Consider the following 22,514-nt stretch of genomic DNA (forward strand, 5'->3'; position numbering starts at 1 on the left):
AAGCACAGTATGATCTAGGTCTGAGACTGCAGCAAACATAAGACGACACAACTCCCAGCTTATCGACTTGCGCACAAATCTAGCTTCTGTTTCTTAATATGTTGTGTGAATTGGTATCTCCATTGGTGTCACAGCTCATTGGTTTTTTTTTTTTTATTTTGTGTGTGTGTCTGTGTTTTGTTTTTTTGCTTTTGTAAAAATCATAACAGCTCTCAAAAAGGAACAAAGTCTCATGGATTTGTTAAAAAAATAAATAAATCCAAAGTAACACGCACTACGTTTCCTTTTCTTCAATAATAGAAAAGAGAATAGTGATTATCCATATCTTGAATATCTTCAAAAACAGCTTTAAAATTCTATTCTAATAAATACCGGCAGATATATAGATTATTAAAGATGGACCAATCGAGGCATAGTCTATAGAAGAATCAGCTTGTACTCTCAAAAAAAAAAAAAAAATCAAGATCATGAAAAAAAAAAAAAAAACAAAGACATTTTTAAAAGGCTGATGGTCCTCTCCAAGAGAGTGGCTGGAATGGAGAGAAAGCTGTAAGCTACATTTTTAGGACAACCGTCAAAATTTGGGTAATGATCAGAGGGTTGAACAAGAGTATTAGATCACTAATAAATTTCCTGATTTTGATTACTGCCTTACTGTAGTTATGTAGAAGAATGCCATTGTTCTTACACACTGAAATATGTACGATAAAAAGCTGATATCTGCAACTTACTGAAAGATTACTGAGACCATTAACTCTCAAATAATTCAGAGAGAAAGTGTGCCTGAGAGCGTGCCCGAGTGATTATGAAGTGGCTAAGGAAATGGGACAGACTGTTAACAACTGGTGATTCTAAGTAAATGGTGTGCATTTTTGTGACATTCTTGCAAGCCTCTTTGAGTTGAAAATGATATTTATTAAAAAAAATTGAGACAAATTGACAGCAGTAAAATGCAAAACAGGAATACCCCAAGGAAAAAAAAAAAAAATAAAAAAAAATAAAAAAAAAAAAAAAAAAAAAAAAAAAAAAAAGGAATACCCCAAGGATAATCATAGTGATTAAGGTAATATCTTGCATTTGTATAGTGATCATTAATACAGCTCCGAAATATGCTTATTTGACCTTATCATTGGAACAAGTCTAAGATTGCAGATGTCCTTACTCCCATTTTAGAGATGGAGAAACTTGGAAACAGAACTGCTTCACTTCTTTAGTTTGAAAGACTTTGATTTGAAGTCCCATCTCTGGTAACCACACCACAAACGGTGCAAATTGCCCTCATTTAGGTCACGAAGGCAAGCCTGTGGTTTGTCCTGTGCTCACTAACCAGCTGTCAAGCTGTAAGAATTTGGGTGGTTGCAGATCAGTAAGCAGCTCTATAATTTAGAATCAATCTTCTAAGCTGTCTCGTCTCTGTTTTCATACCATGTTATTGGTTTTCATTCCAAAACTGTGCCTGCTTTCCTTGGCATGATCGATGATGCAGGTGCACAGGTTTAGGAAGGAAACAATAGGAAACCCTACTGGATTATTATGCATCACAAAGAGAAAGGGCGAGCAATCAATGTTAGACAAGTAGAATTGAGAAAATTATTAGGGAAATAAATTTAGATTCCATGCTTTCAAGAATTACATCACATAATTCATATTTTATTTAAAAAGCGGTACATGTTCCTTGGAAAGAGAAGGCAAGAAAGGGAGGGTCTAGAGATTCATATTTCCAGAATTCTTATTTCATAAGAAGACAAGGCGTGTCTTCTGATTTTAGAATACTCTATTTAATATGACTTGATCTATCTCTGATTCTTTGCATGTGAGGGCAGAGATGGGAGAAAATAAAATTCTCTGTGTTGGCACGTTAAAAAAAAAAATGTTACCACAGTCTATTAGGTAGTGGTCTTCAAAGTCAAATGCAACTCAGTGGCTATACAAGATGAGATGCTGAGTCAATTGTAGAAAAAATATATATATCTAGATGGATAGAAACTTAAAGTTTATTCTTACATAACAAAATAACAAAATGTTAACATACTAGGACCGTAGCACCAAAATATGAAGTACATATTGATATAATAGTATGTAACCTTTTAATGTATTTATTTATACATATTTATGTAAATTATTGCACTGTAATTACAGTATATTTATACATATACATACATATATTTATATATAAATATTTATGTAAATAAATGCATAAAACATACATATGTTGAACATATCTAACTCAAATATTTTTATAGTATGTAATATTGTTATGCATCTATTTACATAAAAATATATGTATGTTGAAAATACCCGCTCAAACATTTTTTTTTTTCCGTTCAAACGTTTTTAAACAAATAGCGCATTCACAAAAGCAGTGCATTGCCAAGCAGTGTTCCTTGTCTGGAAAATGGGGATAATGACTGAACCTACATCACGGGACTGTGGAGATGATTAAAAGGGTAAATACCTAGGAAAGTTAAAGATGCTTGGTACACCCTTAGCATTCAGTAGATTTTAATTGTTATTGTTCATATAAGGAATCTGATGAATATTTATTGAGAATCTGGTGCCATCCAGGTAGTACGGGAAGCACGGGGTTTTGCGGTTGTCACGGTACAAGGCCCTGCATCGAATTCTACGGGGAATAAGGAGATGATTCAGAAAAAGGTGTTGCCTTTTGCTTTTGCTGTATTGTCTATTGCTGCCTCACTTAAGCAACAAGCATTTATTATCTGTGGGTCGGGGACTGTGACTTAGCTGGGTGCCTCTACCCTGAAGTCTTCGTTACACTTATTCACATCTAATAAGCTGTAAAACACATGCCATGCCGTGGACTCTACTAATTAATATTCTCCAGGGCTTTCTCAATAACCACTTGGTAACACATTTTACCACTAGGACTACAGTCATCATTCTGGATCTGGGACTTTAACGGTGTGGTTCATATCGTCTTTGTTCCACATGATGCCGTTTCACTCGGATGGCTGCTTCTTGCCTCATGGCCCTTATACGTAATCAGATATTCTTAGTCTTTATCAACTTATTTTGGGAATAACTGAGTAACCCTGAGTCTGTTTTCTCTCCTAAGTGCCCTGTGGCTGTATGTATGCTCTGAGAGCTTATCTCTAGTGAAGGAATTCTTCCCATGAGATCACTCAAGTGAATTCTTTTTACTATAATGGTAAATATTCCTATTCTTTATATTCTTTTACTGAAATGGTAACTTCTTTTTTTTTTATTGTTATTATTAGAGAGCACAAGCAGGAGGGGCGAGAGAGAAGGAGGGAGAATCTGAAGCAGACTCCTTGATGAGCACAGAGCTGGATGCACAGGTTCGAATTTAAAATCCTATCACAGCCTGAGCTGAAATCAAGTCAGTGGCTTAACCGACTGTGCCACCCCCCTGGTGATTTCTTGGTTTAAATGAGTGGAAAACATTAGAGACGGTGACAAAACATGAGACTCCTAACTCCTACTAAACATGAGACAAAACGAACAAAGGGTCACAGAAGGGGAGGTGGGTAGGGGGATGGGGTGACTGGGTGACAGGCACTGAGGGGGGCACTTGATGGGATGAGCACTGGGTGTTACACTCTATGTTGGCAAATTGAACTACAATTTGAAAAAAATCTGAGTTGGAAAAAGGCCTTTGTTGGTGTCCTAAACTCGCTCAGATTTATTGACGGCATTGATTTCGTATTCATTTGAGGAGTCATCTTGAAATGTTATATTGGACAATTTGAAGACTACCTATCCCACAATAAGAAAAATCGCTTTGTTCTTGTCCTTGAATAATTCAACTTCACCACTATAAGTTAGTTTCAGTCCCTCAGTTAACATAAGAGTAGTGATGTGTACTAAAGTACACGTTTTATACAAAAATAAATTTTTACATGCACGCATGGCAGATTACATGGGAATTAATCATATCCTCACTGCTACATCATAATCCCTCCTAATTTGTTTGTACAATGGAACTTCATGGTTATCATCACATTTATTTTCCATAAGAAATCAGAAATAAGGACCAGAAATAAGGACGGGAGCAGGGAGTGCAGTTCTCCTTTCTCATTGTATAAAAGAGAAAAACAAACAAACAAACAAAAAACAATGAGCTCCTAATCCAAGCTTCATCTAATTCACGGTGAACAGACCATGGTCAAGGACAGAGACCTCTGTCAAGCTGCAGCTCTCGCATCAAGTCACATCTATTCATAATCAGGAGGACACTTGGAGTATGGCCATTAAATGACATTTACTAGTCTGATGAATTTTGCAAGCTCCAAGCTCTTACTTCGTTTTACTTAAAAACATATTAAGGGAGAACACTGATGTGTATAAATAGATCACGTTTGTATAAATGAAGGCCCAAAAGACCAATTTCTACTCAAAAGGGAAAAAAAAATGTGACTTATCATCATCACAAACACCACTCTACCCCAATTCTTCTGGTAAATTTGATTCTAGTCTAATCTACTTTGACATGTAAAGAAAGCTTTTAATAACAGACTTCACTTTGATATTCTATATAATTTGTACCTTATCTTACTCTAAGTTTTTCCTCTTTTGCGGGGATATACAATCATACACGTTTATATACTATATTCACCTCTGACTTTAGCCAAAATGAGCTATAAGATAATACGTAGCTATAATGCAAATATATAGACGATCACTGCACAAGCTTATTCATCATATAATTTATTTAAATAGCGAGTTCTTTATGGTTATTTATATATTACTCAATGGGAAAAAGAGGCACACAGGCAACTCCTCCATAAATCAGATTAATGTAATATTCTGAATAAAATAAAATACAGTCACTAAAGCAGTTGGGGGGTAATCATTCACAGAGTACAACATTCCATACCCAGATCATATCTTGTAAATAAATCTTATCTTAATGGGATATGTACACGAAGCTTCAACCTGGCCTATGAACCTTCACTGACCCTATGATGGGCATTAAATTAAGTGTTATTTCATTTTTATAAATTTTTTATTATGAACATTTTCAATGTATAAACAGGTAAAAAGAGAACAGAACGATAAAACCTCAGGTATTCAACACCCAGCTTCAGAAATTCACCAATTTTAGGGCATTCCGTTTTTCATCAATGCCCCACTTAACTGGATTGTTTTAAAACAAATCCCAGATCTCATTTTACTACAGTTGAAAATATTTCACTATGCGTCTTTAAACAACAAAAAAAAAATTTCCTATTTTATATAGGAATACTGCAATACTACTATTCCAGTGTGAAAAAATGTGAGATAATCCCTTAATATCTTTCTCTCTCTCTCTCTCTCTCCTTTTTTTTTTTAATTTTATTTATTTATTTATTTATTTTTTTTTGGTGTGTTAGCTTGACTGAATCAGAGCTGTGGAAACTGGGTAGGTCCAACATTGTATTTGGCTGATAGATCATTTGTCTCTTTTATCCTATAGGTTCGCCTCCCTCTACTTCTTCCTTGTAATTTATTTTGGAAGAATCTGGTCATTTGTTTTGTGGAGTTTTTTATACTATGATGTTGCTGCTGCCATTCTCATGGTATCATTTAAAATACCCAACCTTTTTTTTTTTTTTTTCCATTATACACTGATAGCTAAATATAGGGTCTTAATCTAATTAGATTCAGATTTTTCACAAGAACACCTCACGGGTAGGTATATTGTGTACTTCCACTGAGGCACACAATACCTGTTTTTCTTTCTTTCTCCATTTCTCTCTACTTCTCTTTCTTATTAATGTCTATTATTGCTCAGTGCCTAGATTCATTATTTCACTGGGGGATTATGAAACCGTGATATTTTAATTGTCATTCCTCCGTTATGTGTTAGCTAGAGGGCTTCTACAGAGAGAAAATTTCCCTATCATATGGGTTTTATAAGGAAGTCAGGTTAAATGGTCAATTATTTCTTCTCTTTACCCATTTTCAGACTGGTGAATTGGTTCTCTATCAACTTCCTATGGTCCCTGACAGATTTCTATTTTATTTATTTTTTATTTTTCTAAAGATTTTATTTATTTATTCATGAGAGATAGAGAGAGAGAGAGGCAGAGACGCAGGCAGAGGGAGAAGCAGGCTCCATGCAGGGAGCCCGACATGGGATTTGATCCCGGGTCTCCATGATCACGCCCTGGGCTGAAGGCAGCGCTAAACCACTGAGTCACCCAGGGATTTCCAGATTTATATTTTAGTATCATTACATGCTCCAGGATTATTTTTTTCACTTTTGAATATGTGAAACTCATTCAAATTTAGTTATCTTTTGGTAAAGAAAAATACTAAACCAAGACACTACCTGTAGTTGAAAATACAATAAAAGCATAAAATTAAAATCCTAGAGGAAGATTTGCCCAATATATTAAAGTGTAATTTGAGTTTAAGAACAAGCATTCCCCCGTTCTTATAATGCTAATAGTACTAAAACACCGGCAATACAATAGAATGATATAATTCTATCAAATTTTATTTCTAAATACCTACAAAATATTGTTTGCTTACTATGTGCCAAGGTATACTGCGAACACTTCACACGGTTTACCCTGTAATATATTCACAGTCTTATGAAGAGAGGGTTACTACCATTTTACCTTTGAGGATACCTAGTCTTGTCAAATGTCTGACTGACATTTAATTATAGAGTCATGCCCTGATTAACCTATGTCCCTAACATCCCTAGGGAATCTGTGAATGGCCCCAAAAGATCCACCGTCCTTCTGAACTTATCTGTGTCCATACACACTTTTCTGGAAGGACTTTGCAGTTTTAACCAAATTTGAAAGGAAACCATAATCTCTCACCTCTCTCCAAAAGTCAAGAATTGATGCAATATGTGAGTCGATCAAGAAGAGTATGAGGAAGACCTTGGGAATTGAGGATTGAGAATCTGGCCATTTTTATTTACACAAACATTCCATAGATTGGCCTGATATGAGCGGTACCACCTAATAGTTAGCCACCTTCCCTCAGATGTCTTTTTCCAATATACATGACTTCACATCTGAAAACTTATAGAAACTGAAATATATCTCCTACCTAAGTTTGAATATGTTTTTCTGGTGCCATATAAGAATTGGTCATAAACAAGGGCACCTGGGCGCTCAACCAGTTAAGTGTCCGACTCTTGCTTACAGCTCAGGTCATAATCTCAGAGTTCTAGGATCAAGTCCTGTGCATTGGGATCCTTGCTCATGGGGAATCTGCTTCTCTTTCTCTCTCTCCCTCTCCCTCTGGCCCTTCCCCTGCTCATTCTCTCTCTCTCTCTCTCTCTCTCTCTCTCATTCTCTCTCAAATAAATGAATCTTTTAAAAAATTAGTCATAAACATTATTTTGTACCCGATTCTTGAACTTTGAGTAGGTATACATTTGTCAATGCCATGAATATAAAAATCTATGCTGCATTTAATTATAAAAGAAATGCTTACAACTATTTCAGAAAACAATATCTCTGAGGAAAATGCCACCATCATTAAATAAAATATAAAGACTGGAAATAAATAATTGACAAGAGTGCCAGGAATGAACCTAAGACTAATTTTGCCCCCCCCATCCCTAACAATAAATTTCACAATAATTGTGGACACACAAACTGCCAGTGGTTTTCTCACATAACTTTTCTACATTACTCATATCGATATTAGTTTCAGGAATAAATAATATTGGTGCTTTTTGAGATATTTTTCACTGGATCTATTGGCTGTTTTAGGATAACTCTATGTCCTTCATCCTGGACTTTGCCGTTATTTATAGAACTAAATCACAACATCAGATATTTGCCATTGATAAAATTTCAAAGACACATTCTTCAACTTATTGATAGTTTTAATACTGGATTATAAGCACAGATCATTCTCTTATGGAAAACAACAACAATAATTTTTTTTTTTTTTTACAAAGCCTTTTTGCCCTGATGGGTATTCTATTTCATTTCTGCTTAATGGTACTTTTTATCACTCTGTTCATTAGGATAATCATCCTGGAACCATAAACACACTAAATGAAATGCTACAGGGGACAGATTACCAATATTTCTAATTAAAGATACTGTTGGCCATAAGCTAATTAGAGTAAGCAACATTTTAAGCATGGCACAGGACTATACAAATATAAATTACAAAGATTAAAAATAGTGTTAGTTGAAATTTTATCAGGCTATATAAACTATTTTACATTGAATTCAAGATAGTATTGGGTCAGATTTGTTTCAGTGAAGTTTTATTTTTTAAAAAATATCTGAAAAATATATAAATAATATTTACAAAATTTAAAAATCTAGTTACAGGTAAAGATCCCACTTGGAGGAATCAATATTTAGACCCAACAAGGAACAGACACTGCACATTGCATCTACAATTCCTTTTTTGTTGTTGTTGCTGTTCTTGCTCTGTAAGTTAGGTGGAGAATTGAAATATTACCTCGTTGATATAAGAAAGTTCAAACCTTCAAACCTTCACCTAAATAACTCAAGTGGAGATTTTGTTTCCCCTGCTTGAATTGATATATTTTGTTTTGTGATGAAGAGGTCATCACTAAGGTGCTGAGCTGTGTAACATTTAGCAAATGAATAGATCATCAACTCGTGCATTTATGTAAACAAGATAACTGGAGGAAAAAAATTTTCCTGTTTTATCTTGGGAATGCAATTCTATAATGCATTAGGTCTTAGGTTGGAAACTGGAAGTTAACCCTTTGGAAAACAGGAGAAGGGCAATCCTGGCTCCACAGGTCAGGTCAAAGAGCAGGTTTTGTTTATCAGGCTCATACTCTGTGGCCTCAAACACTGGCTCTAGAAAAGAGAAAACATGTTTCCTACGAAACAGTAGGAAGAACATATTTGTCTGAGGCTCAAGTTAGAGGCTTTTACAGAATCCTAAAGCAGAATTCAGAGATTTAACAGTAGACTCAGAACTATAAGGGAAGCGGGACACAAGTGGTTACTAGTAATTCTCAAGTTAGTAAGGAATTAAGGAATAACACTCTTAGAATCCTTTATGCCAATATATAGAAAACGGCACACACACGAATCAGAATTATTACTCTAAGACATGAAAGTATGTAAGTAATGTTAAAGGAAATGAGTATCACTGCCCGCTCCAGAGAGGGCTACTTAAAAAAAAAAAAAAAAAAAAAATATATATATATATATATATATATATATATATATATGGGGGCTATTTTCCTTGATTACTTTCCTATTTTATATATGCAGATTCATGCATGTGTATTTCACTTTAAGATTATAATGATCCCAACTGTTCTTTTTAAGACTATACCACGAACATATTTCAAAGTTAAGAAGGAATTAGTTTCTTGCTCTCTTTAAGCTGCAAGTATGCAATACAATGGCTAACATGAGATTTTCCCTCTCATGGGCATTGTTTAGTCTTTCCAAAGTACATGGAACCTGAGAGTTTAATCCAATAGTGTTTTTCCTGGTCCCTGTATGTGGCGTTAAAAGTACCTATAGGTTCTTCTCAAGGCTGTGGGAAGCAAGGGGGTGAGGGGGTATTGCCCTAGGAATGCTGGGGAGATCCACTCATCACTGAGACCTCATTAGGCAGTAAAGCCCCCTAATTTCTTTGCCTCATGATCTCCTGAGAGGCACCTTGCGAGGACCTAGGATCTTCTTCCTCTCTCAAAGAATGGTAGACAGATGGTACTTTGACCTGAAAAACTTAAAGATTTTCTCTGCAAATGTTGTCCTCTTCTCCAGTTCGGTATTCCAGAAGTGAATTTGCAAAGAGAGGAGGTAATGGAAGCAGATTCAAGATATAGTCTTCCCATCATACCTGACCTAGATTTTAGAAAGCCAGATTTCTTACACGTCAGAGGAAAATTAAATGAAAAAACTCCAAAAGAGAAAATGGCTCATTAGATATAAAATTTCTTCAAAGTAAATGACCTATCAGGAATAATTCCAGCAGAGGAGTGGGGGAGAGGCGATAGATATTCGTTGGAACAGATAAAACCAAATATTTGAATTTTCAAAGTAGGAAAACCAATACATTCAGGAAACTATATTCTGAGGAAACTATTTATCTTCCGAAAACTCCTAGACCCACATTTAAATATGTAATGTGTAAGCACTTAGAGGAGCACATAGGGATCAAAGAAGCCAAAACTGGCTTAGTGAACACAAGGCAGGATAAATTCCTTCCTCTCTTCTGCTCTTTTTTTTTTTTCTCTTTCTTTTCTTCTCCTTCTCCTTCAATAACAGTAATAATAAATATATTTTTGGTAGACACATGCAAATTAAAATAAAAATAGCAATTTTAGTTATTGTCAATAAAATGGTTAAATATTAGCTGAAAACTCATTGAACAAAAATATATCAAAGTTGGTTGAAAAGAGATATTGCAAGATTACTGTGAATAAAATAAGTGTAATATATTGAATTCTAAAGACAGGTAGCACAGTGCTATTAAGGGAAATGTGTTGAAAGACATGAAACGAATGAGAAATATTTACGACTTCCTGCATTTAAGTTACAAAAAGTCAATCACCTGAGTATGGGAGAGGGAAAACATGGTTTGACAACAGTTCAGTAAGAGAGAAAAGAAAAAAAAGCACTCTATGGATTATAGTTTCCCCTCAACTGTGTATAGATCAATGGGGAGGTGGTTAACACAGACCACCTCCCCATTATTATTGCAGTCTAAACAGGGGTGTTGATGGTGTTTCTTTTTACTCCTCCAGCTCAACTACTTTTGGGAAATACTCTCATGAATAAATAAATAAAATCTTAAAAAAAAAAAAAAAAAGTAAATTCATGGTTGCAAGGTACCGTTCCCAGGCCCCTCTTTTAGAATGTGGATTAGCTTTCTCCTAAGTGCTCACATAGTCCCTGTATTTGCCTGTACTGTGTATTTTCTACACAGTCCTACACATGTCTTTTTAAAACATATGTCTTCATATCTTTTTAATTTAAATACAATTAATTAACCTATAATGTATTTTTGGTTTCAGAGGTAGAGGTCAGTGATTCATCAGTCTTCTACAACACCCAGTGATCATTCCATCACGTGCCCTCCTTACTGCCTATCACCCAGTTACCCCATCCTGCTACCCCCTCCCCTCCAGCAACCCTCAGTTTGTTTCCTATGATTAAGAGTCTCCTGTGGTTTGAACCCCTCTCTGATTTCATCTTGTTTTATTTTAATCTTTAAGCAATTTGAGTACTGAGAATGTCTCATGTTATGCTACTGAATCTCCAGTGTTTTGAATCATTCATTCATTCGTTCAGTATATAGTTTGGAGTAGCCACCATATGTTAGGACCCCAAACAAGATCTCTAATAGAGTACATACTATGTTTTCAATAAATATTTAATGCATGAAAAAGTGTGAAAAAAATTTCTTTTTTATTTTAAAATCAACCTCGGTTCATAAAAGGCTACATTTAAAATAAAATGCTATGAAGAAGTGAATACTTGGTCTTTTTGAATTTATACTCATCAGGGTTCATCAGATTCAATAATTTTGATCAATACCCAGATGCCGACACTCTGACTAAATTTATTCCATTACACAATATTAAAAGCATCATTCTAGATTCAATTAATCCTATTCACACATAGTGATAAGGAGCAGTCAAGCCATTAAAATGAAAGTGAAACCCCAGAGGCAAAATAAAAATCTACTAGGATCATCTGCATAATTAAACTTATATCACCTCTAAAACAACAAAACATGTAAAGGGTGCATTCAGTGCTTAGTTCTAAAGTAATCTTGAGTTAGTTAGGGACACATAAATATCCTATTAAAATTAATTATAGTACTAACCGATTTAATGCTATATGAAAAACCACAATTGTTTCAGCACTTACCATGGCATAACGATGCCTCTCAGTTACAGTCAACGAAGCCAACATACACGTACAACCCACTAAATCCATTTTGTTAAACTTTAAGGTATTTATAATTAGTCAGAGTCATCTCTTACACAGTAAAATAAGATCAGTATACTTGAATAATTAAGTTTATTTTTCTGTAATCTTCCACTAAGGGTAGGAATTAGATTAAATAAACTACATGCCTTCTTTAAATCTACAATCTAGGATAATATGAATACACTTGAACTACTTTGACCCAAATGTCTCCACATTTTAGAAAAAAATATTTCGTAAGATATCATTTTTAGAATTTTCTTTTGGAGAACCCTAATGTCCTGCAAAATATTTAAGATTGGTTTATGGTGGGAGGAGAGGTCCAAAAAATTAGAAAATATTAGATTTTTAAAATTAGTTTATTGAATGAATTTTCAGATCCTTATGATCCTGACATATTGCTGATTGTCAAGTAGGATAAAAGAGAGTATAGTCTCCATTCAAATATAGAATTTTTTTTAACATACCACAAGTTCTCCACAAAACTCAATTAGGTACACTGCTTATCTGTAAAATTTCTAAATAACAGATATTGAATATAAATCTTTTATAATACTCAATTTCTTTAGATCATAGTAAACTTGAGCTGAACTTCAATGGATATGGTTTTGTGATTTAGACCAGAAGTCAATAAACATTTTCTATAAATATCAGATAGTAAATATTTTTTGTTATTTTCTGTTAACAACACCTCAACACCTCAACTCTGTTGTTGTATCATGAAAACAACAATAGACCCTAATAAATAAGTGAGAATGATTATGTTTGAGTAAAACTTGTTTTTGAAAAGAAGCAGTGGACAATGGTTTGCCAATCTATATTTTAGACGCTGCAAACTGATTCCAAAAGAAAAGTTTAAATCTGCTGTGAGAAACTGCATTAAATAAGCTCTATTTTGATATCTAAGAATAAATTAATTATGAATTATTTAATTATTATTTAATTAACTATTAAATTCAGAATTCTGGCTTTAAAATATCATTTTAAATCTATCAATCTCAACACTGTAGTGTTCTGCTGAAAGAAGGATCTTTTCCTTCAAATGTGGGGCATCCTATTGTTGAGCTATCATTCTTTTCTTAATTTAATAAAGAACAGGTGGCAAAGTTCTACATGAAATGTTAATATATTCTAAGTTTGACGTATACAAATTTTGAGAATACCCATTATGTTCTTAAACATCATATTAAAAAAAAGAAACATTCCTGCCACAAATTTTTATTTCACAAACATGGGGATTTTTATTTTAGCTCATTTGGCAAGTGTTTACACTTCAAACTCTTTAATTTTTTTAAAAAAAAGTATGAAATGATGTCATATTGTTTCACGAACCATTTGGAAAGATTTTTTTTGCATTTGGCTTCAGTTATTTATCTATTTTTATCCAGGACTCTTTCCCTGAATCATTTTCAGCTCTTATCCAAACAGCATGCTTTTATCCTGGAAGGTGGAAAAATATAATAGTACTTCAGTTCTCTAAGGCACTCCCCTCCTGTGGTACTGACATCCTAAATTGAGAGCTTCCACTGGAAGTGTTTAAGATTTTGTACCAAAGATAGGACAAGACACAGCAGTTAGTCCTAGAGAAGGGCAAGTGAGCAGTGTGGTAGTAAGTGGGTTAATAGGAAAAGTAGGGCACTGAGGATCATCCTTCAAAATAGAGCAATCTCATCAAGCTGACAGGTGGCATCAAAATTCTGACAATTGGGCTGTTGCTGCCAATACCTGCAGCTGTTCTCACTGCCCCGATTCTGCAGTCACCTGTTGCTCCACAAATGAGACAGATGTTAAACAGAAACCTATACTCTTCTTGAAAACTTACTCAAACCAACTTTTACCCATTAATTACCTTCTATGACAAAAGATAAAGAATAATTTCTAATCATTTAAATTGGGACCATTTACATTTTTGTGAGCGCTCACTTAAGAGACCTGAAACACTGTATCACTTACAACTCTAGAATAGTATCCTTATAGACATTCAATAAGCAAACATACTAAGAAATTAAAATATATTGTCCATCAAATGGAGCACTTAAACATATTGACTGAACTAATTGTTAAAATGTGGTATTTTTCTTTATTTTAGAAGATCGTTATGAATCATCTCTAATAAATAGGGACTTTTTGAGATTTGAGTATAAAGATTCACATACTTGAAAAAAATGTCAAATGCAGAAAATATTTTTAGAAAAAAAATACTAAATCTTGGCACCTCAGTGACTCAGTGGGTTAAGCGTCATGAACCTGGGGTCGTGGGATGGAGACCCAAGTCAGGCTCCCTCTCCCTCTGTCCCTCCCCTCTTGCTTTTGCTCTCTTGCTCTCTCCCTCTCACATAAGTAAATACATTAAAAAAGAAAAAAATGCTAAATCCATCTGTTACTAATTTTATTATATGGGAAAAATATATTTTATTTGTCTGCTTTTCCTTCTCCAAACAAATTTGAATTGCCAAATGGAACAAAAATAATTATTTTGCATAGAAAATAGCTATAAACATATTAATATTTTAAATCACCACCTGGAAAAAGAACTTCATCACCAAAATTACTTTAAAAATGAATAAGAAAATAATTCATCCCTTCTCTATAATTATAGGAAGCTTATAACAATAGATACTAAATTACATTTTACTAAATTGACCTAAGGCATGAAATGCTGGCAAAGTACGTCCACTCTGCAATAAAATACATTTACAAGTTGTTCAGTATAAAATTTGTTGTTTTTTAAACATTTCATATAATGTTAAAAATGAGATATAGTCTCATAACTAATGCCTTACATGGTAAAAGTTAACTTTTATTAATTCTCCAACATCTGCCTCTTCATAAATAAGAAATACCAACATTAAAAAAAAGATGTTAAAGATTTAAAAATCAACACTGCTTAAAATTTCATAACTTAATAATATCAAGATTTCATTATTTTCAGTTTCCCAAAGGAGAGTTGCTATTCTGTAAAATGAAAAATGTGCTAGACAAAGAAATGTCGTTAAGTCAGGTCTGCATAAACACAGACAGTATGCCATTAGCAGTTTCATAAAACACTGAAAGTTTTTCATAAAAGTCTATAGTATATTACTCAATATGTGATTTCTGAATATCTAGAATGGAGGACTGATTTCGAAAGTACAAGATGAAAACTCACTATGAAAAACCTAAATATCCTTTTTTTTGTCCATTTTCATAAGTCTATTCAGTTGGTAGACAGAATGCCTAGATATCGTACAAAGGGGTTTCAGTGGGAAATTCAACATTTTTGTCATGTGATATCTTCTCATACAAAATTGAAGAATGGAAAGGGGAAAACACATCAGAAACACATGGAACTACTCAAAATTACACATGCCAGGGACACCTTGTTGGGGGATGAGGCCTATGGTGATGGAGGAATGAAAACACACATGGACGTAGGTATTGAAAAGCCTTTTCACCTGGACCTTCAATAACTCATCCATCCACTAGCTTATTGTGGCATCCCACAAAGTCAAGTCCCAGATCCTCTTTGAGTATACAAGTCATTCAATAATGTGGATGAAAATATAAAACACGCTGGATCCCAGCTTTCGTAATATCATAACTAGTCAGATATACCTTTGAGGAAGATTCACAGAAATGGGCACTTAAAATCGAAGTTGTGGAGAATTTTTACTGGAAGCCATATGAGATATACAGAAAAACAAGCTAAGTTAAAACTAGACAGGTAGATAAGAGGTCAAAATGTGGATATTTTACACCTGGGTCATAATTACTAATAAAGTGTGTGTAGCAGACACTTTCCTCTGCACTTTGCAAATATACTAGCTCATTTATTCCTCACAACATCTCTATGAGCTAGGTGTTATAATTATCCGCATTTTACAGATAACAGTAGTTCAGAGAGGTTAAGTCACTTGCCCAAGGCCATAAGGTGGCAGGTCCAAAATTTGGACCGAGGCAATTTTTCCATCAAATCCACACTCTTAATCACAAGGAGGTGTGGTATTTATTTGTACTCAGCCTGGCCACTCTTCTCGGGCCTATTTCCAAGTACAAAAATAAGTTGTACACTTGAGAATATGAGGCCAAAAAGAAAGTAAATAATGAATAAATAAATAAATAAATAATAAATAAATAAATAAATAAATAAATAAATAAATAAATAAATGTAAGGAAAAAAGAAAAAGAAAAGAAAATATGAGGCCAGTGTAAACCTTAGAGAGTCAGCTAATGCCATAATCGAGAATCAAATAATATTGAAAGATTGACTTTAACCTCTAAGGTTAAAAATTACTAGAGTTGATGTGAAGTCCTAAGTTTAACTGCCTAAAAGACATCTACTTCCAGCCTATAGGATTAGGCTTCCTATCATAACTAGAAAACTAGACCACTATTATTTTCAGGCAGTGAGATACCATGAACCTTGAAAAAAGGAATCAAACAAGATAAGTCTTAGGATTGTCCAAGTTTTCTGCCTAGAAATACTTTTCAGAGGATTAAGAAACACAGTAGTTGTGCTCAACTGAAAAGACAGATATCATATATTTTTAGCACCAGGTAAGGTAGAGGTTGTTGGGTTTTGCAGGAGAGAATAGAGGAAAGGAGGAGCTTCACACAGACAGGGCTCCAGCTATCTGCATAAAGGCCTCCTGAGACTTCAGATGCATATTAAGTTGTCCATGCATAGGGTGAGACTCCACAGGGCCAGGTGAAGAATCCCAATCAGGAAACACAAAGTGAAAGACTACTGGTACACACAAATAAATAAACTGCCCACCAGTGCAGAGCACAACATACTTTAAAGAAATACAATAAATCCATATGTGTATCCATGTAGCAGTCACAAAATTCTGAGCCAACCCAAAACAAGCTAAATATGAAGAAGTAGAAAAATAAGATAACAGAAACAAGCTGCAAAATGGAAAAACAAACAAGAAAAAAACAAACAAAAAAAGAAATTACTTGAAAAAGACAAAAAAAAAAAAAAAAACACTCCAATTATAAATAAATTCCAGGATTTTAAGAAAAGATGGACATAATGAGCAGAGAAATAGGGACAAAAATCAAACAAACCCCTAAAACCAAAATCCACAATATTCAAAATAGAAAACCTACCAGAAGGTTTTAACAGTAGATTAGAAACTGAGGAAGAGAACACTAAATTTAAAGTCATAGCAATAAAACTCAAACTGAAAAGAGTGAAAAAAAAAGAGGCTAAAATAAAAGATGAAAGACACAGTGACCTGTGGGAGAATATCAAGCTACGTAATATTTGTAAATTAGAGTTCCAGATTTTTGAAGTGGAGAAGGAAAAAAATATTTGAATTAAAAAAATGGAAGAAAAAATTCCAGATTTAATGAAAAGTAAGTCCACAAATCCAAAAACCTTAAAGAATACAAAGTAGGATAAACACAGAGATAATTATACTTAGGCATATCATAACCAAATGGCTTAAAAAAATAATAAATAAAATCTCCTTAAAACTCTCTGAGAAGATGAGATATATCACACATACAGGAAAATAAGCATAAAGGTAACTTATCAGAAACAATGTAAGGCACAAGTCAATAGGATAACATTAAAGTGATGAAAGACAATGTAAGAGGAAAAAGGCACTCTACAATAATATATATATTTAAGACTTCATTTATTTGAGAGAGAGAGAGAGAGAGAGAGAGCCAAGCAGGAGGAGGAGCAGAAGGAGAGGGAGAAGCCGATTCCCCACTGAGCAGGAGCCCCAGGTGGGGCTGGATCCCAGGAACCTGGGACCATGACCTGAGCTGAAGGCAGACACTTAACTGACTGAGCCACCCAGGGGCCCCTGAAAATATCTTTTAAAATGAAGGTAAAATAGAGCAATTTTCAAAAGAAGACAGAAATAGGGAGAGAGAGGAAGAGAAAGAGAGAAAGAAAGAAGGAAAGAAGGGAAGACAGAAGGAAGGGAAAAGGAAAGGGTCATCAGGAGACTTGTGCTACAAGAAATGTTAAAAAAAAAAAAAATGTGTCCTTCAGGCTGAAGGAATAAGTTACCACACTGAAACAGATACACTCACAAAAAGATGAAGTTATGAAGAACTGATTAAATATGTGGGTATATATAAAATACTTTTTCCCACAATTTTTTTCTGTACAAAATAAGAATGACAACAAAATATTGTCTGGTCTATAGCAATTGAGCAATTAAATATTATACAATAGCACAAAGGGGTAAATAGAAGTATATTGTTGTTAAGTTCTTACAGTACATATGCAAGGGCATAATTTTACTTGAATGTACTAAATAAGTTAAAAATGCATATTGTAAATTAGAAAGCAACCATGGTGGGGTGGAGGAAGACAAAGAGGATGTATAACTAATAAGCTAACAGAGGAGGTAAAATGGCCACAAAATATAATAAATGATATTGAAGAGAGGAAAGAGACAATAGAAAAAAATAGAAAATAGGAGTATGGTAGATATATACTACACATCAATATTTAGGGTTTTTTTAATTTTTTTTTAAGATTTTATTTATTTATTTACAAGAGACACACAGAGAGAGAGAGAGAGAGAGAGAGAGAGAGAGTCAGAGACACAGGCAGAGGGAGAAGCAGGCTCCATGCAGGGAGCCCGACGTGGGACTCGATCTTGGGACTCCAGGATCACGCCCTGGGCTGAAGGCAGGCACTAAAGCGCTGAGCCACCCAGGGATCCCCCAATATTTAGTTTAAATGTAAATTGGGACAACTTAAAAACTAAAAACTTAAAACCTAATATTACCTAAAACACACTTGAAATATAAAGACATATTGGTTGAAACGATAGCATGGAAAGAGCTAGAGTGGCCATAGTGATATCAGACAAAATAAGCTTTAAGACAAGAAATACTGAAAGGGATTAGAAAAAGACATTTAACCATTACAACAAAGACAATTTATCAAGAAGCTAACAACATTAAATGTGTATATATATATATATATATATATATATACTATTCAATTTACATTGCTGAAAAATGTTAAAGGAGATGTAAATAAATGAAGTGATTACCAGTTGATAAGTTGGCAGACACAACGCTGTTAAGATTTCAATTCTTCCCAAATTGCTTTATGCATTTAACACAACCCTAATCAAAATCCTAACTGGTTATGCTGTAGAAATTGGCAAGTTTATTTTATTTTACTTTTGAAAGTAATGACTGTTTGTTTGTTTGTTTGTTTTTAGAGAGAGAACTAGAATTACTGTTAGGGAAAGAGAAAACTTGAAATCTTGCAGCTGCCCTAAAACAGAAGGTTCACGCGTCAGAGACTGTTTGATGCTGCACTGATTTCCCCCTACGCCTTCATCAACAGAATCTCAATCTCATTGGGTAGAGCTACGTGCCTGGGTATAAAAATTATTTTCTCAAATCCCATTTTGGGAAAGGCCAACGAGACAGAAGCATAAATCTAGGGGCACGACTTTAAGGAAAGTCCTTAAGAGGGCAAGTAGACCTCATGGACCTGTATGATCCTCTCCCTTCCCTCCATCCGGAGTGCTCACGTGGAGCCTTTGTCACCAACATGAACTAAAGGCAGAGTCTTTAGGTAGGGAAGCTTCGAGGTGCTGAGTGTACACCAAGCCATCTACCCAATTACTTATTTTGTGGGGAAGAAAAATCTGGACAAGTCCACGGTTTGTGTGTGTGTTGTTGTTCTACGCAGGAAAAGCACAAAGCCTCAAAATGCTACTAGGTAGTAAGAGATCATGGGAGCTCATTCCCAAGGGTTATTCCTTTAAACTCTAGGTGAGTGTGGCTGAGCTTTTTTCAATACTAATCGCATTCACCTCTTTCTTCGTTGTGACGGGAATTTGGCCTCAGGAAGTTCAACTATTTTACCTCAGTGTGGTAACATGTCTTCTGGAAACTACCAGGAAAGTAGAAGGCATATTTTCGTGGATGCAGTTTTCTAAAGGTCACATGGAACTTCCAGGTATTACAGATTTTGAAAGATGAATGACAACCGTTTAGGTGATTATCAAGTCGTTTTCAAAGGACTTGTGTAGCACACAGAATGGTTTCTAAATAATAGCATCTGTAATATTCGTTGATGGCCTCTTCAGAATTTGATATTCAGCATTTTATGAGCGTTACCAATGAAAGGGAATTTTTTAAGATAAAGCTGAATACAGAAAAAAGTAAGGGAGTTACCACAAATGACTATTCCTATTATAATTTGAAATTCTGTTAATTCCTTAATAAGCCAAATCATTATTTTGGGATACTGCATTCCATACATTTTCAAACCACCCAGCACCCTCTAACAGCAGATATGGCCCAGTGATTTATATTTTTAATGGACGGTCTAACCAGACATTTCAATGACTCTAAACATAGCAATATTTTGACATTCAGGGCCAGAGAGCAAGGGTTCTGTACTTGCTTCCAGTTGAAAGCAAAGAGGTTCTCAAGAGCTGTCAGCCTTTTTCCTTTATGTTCTGAAAGCTGCCTGAACTTGTCAGTTTGCTTTCGCTGTACTTTTATTGAAATAATGCAAGAAAAAAAAGTTATTACAGTGGTCAACACCTTTACATTTCTTTGAAACAAGGTAGAGATGTCACAGGACCACAGCATGTCAGAATCGGAAAAGTGTTTGGTTATTGTTAAGTTCAGTATTTCTGTTTTATTTATTAGGAAAGCTGTAGAGGCCACAGGACCTCTCAAAGTCATACATGGAGGCAGTAACAGAGCAGATCTAAAAATATCATGTGATACTTGCAGGCCACTGGTCGTTTGCTCATAACAAGCAAACAGAAAAAGCAATTTTTTAATATAATCCTCCCTATTTATTGTCACTAATTGTAAATTCTAGTCATTTTTTAAATCTTTAAAACAAAAGATTAGAAGCAAGAGTAGTTAATAATAACTTCAATTTTATTTATTTATTCAACTTCAATTTTATATAGAATTTTATGATTCACAAATACGTCTTATAAAATAAGTTTCCAATATTTCGTTTTCTTATATTGGTAGCTTCAGAAAGAAAAAAAATATTAAATTTTATATTTAAAATCTAAGGTAAGAAATAATGGAAAGTTTCTCCCGTTATCTTTGCTCTCTTACTAACATAGTAACCAGATAAAGGACTTCCCAGGAAAATGGATAGAATCACATAAAATATTTTTTTCTATTTGTTCAGGGCTGACAACGCACGATGTCTGAATATTGAAATAATCATTCTTTTCTCCTTTGCAGTCAGACTTACATTGTGCAGTGGTGACATGATCAGACAAGCAGCTCTCAGATGACATGTGACAATACTACATTCAATCTTAGCAAGAGGCTCTGCAATTTCACACTTGCGGTAGGCTGGATTATTAACCCAATTGTATTTTTTGGAGGTTAAGAGAAACTTTACATTTGCAGAACACCATCCTTCAGAGACCAGGAGGTAGAATTTTGTTATCTCAACAGAATGTTATGGAAGCAAATGATCAGTTAGTTAGTTATTAAATTTTAGCAGACGGTTGGAGGGTTTTGAAGGAAGTAGATATGACTCCCTAAAAATGGACCCTGAGTTCTTCACTTTGATCCTCAGAAATGTGTGAAACCTGAGACTTTCATTGAGCACACCTGTCAGGTAAAATATGACCAGTGTACCAGTTCCAGGCTCTTGGTTCTACATGGAATATATATATATTCATTCCGGCTATTGCTCTTCCAAAGTGTGAAAAGAACTAAACTGAAACTAGGTGAGAATCAAGTTTGTAAAAGTGAAACCATTTCCATTACAGTGGATTTCAAATGTATTGGACACTTTACAAAATTATAATAAATTCCATTTATGATACATCAAAGCCTATCCTTGATGCTAAGCATATCTGTATCTTTTATATCTGTGGCTGTTTTAGATCATCCAATTTCAAATGTTCATCACACTCAGAAGAACATAACTTTTAAACCTTTTTTTTTTTTTTTGATTTCTGGAAAGTACATGTTATTTCAACTGGATGGAATACGGAAAATTCACAAAATCTAGATCTTACATAAATTTACCAAAGTATAAACCAGGCCATAGATGATTTAATCTTTATGAAAATAGAGTAAAATTTAGAACTGCAAGACTTCTGTTCTGACTCTGCCATTTACTAGAGGTGTCGTGTAAGGCGATACACAAAAACCATGAATTAGGATGTTTCCTGTTCTGTACCATGGCGATAATACTTTCTAAATGGGTTTTTGCAGAAATTAAACAAATTAAAGGGATCATATAATCTGTAAGAATGCCATATCAATATTAATTTGATATTAATACATAAAAAAATGAACACTGTGACTCCTCACTACAAGTAGCCCACAGATAAGTCATCTCCCATGTGTTCTCAGGTAAAATATAGATTAATTCCTGAATACATTCAGTGTACAATGTTCAGACACACTTTATTTTTCTTCCTAAAAATAGGCTGAATGATATGTAATCAAATAGATCATCCATTCGATTGTCCAAGGATAAATGTCTTAGTAGTGAATTCACTTAGTAGTGAATAGATCACATTAGAGGTAGTGTTCTATGATACATAATTCTCCTTTAGCAGTTTAAGAAAAAAAGATTATGTCAGTGCACTGACAATAGCAGATTTCCCCACAGAAATGTATATTCTCCATGTTACCAGAAGGAATTCCAAGGAATAT

The 22,514-nt window shown here is 34.3% G+C and overlaps 1 protein-coding gene across 10 annotated transcripts in view; it reads right to left on the reverse strand.

The window, feature by feature from the left end:
- The window catches only part of NAALADL2 (N-acetylated alpha-linked acidic dipeptidase like 2), a 1,267,271-nt gene that overhangs the window by 371,385 nt on the left and 873,372 nt on the right, over window positions 1-22,514 (reverse strand). The window lies entirely within an intron of this gene.

This window comes from Vulpes lagopus, chromosome 17 (assembly GCF_018345385.1).
Source record: "Vulpes lagopus strain Blue_001 chromosome 17, ASM1834538v1, whole genome shotgun sequence".
Lineage (NCBI taxonomy): Eukaryota > Metazoa > Chordata > Mammalia > Carnivora > Canidae > Vulpes > Vulpes lagopus.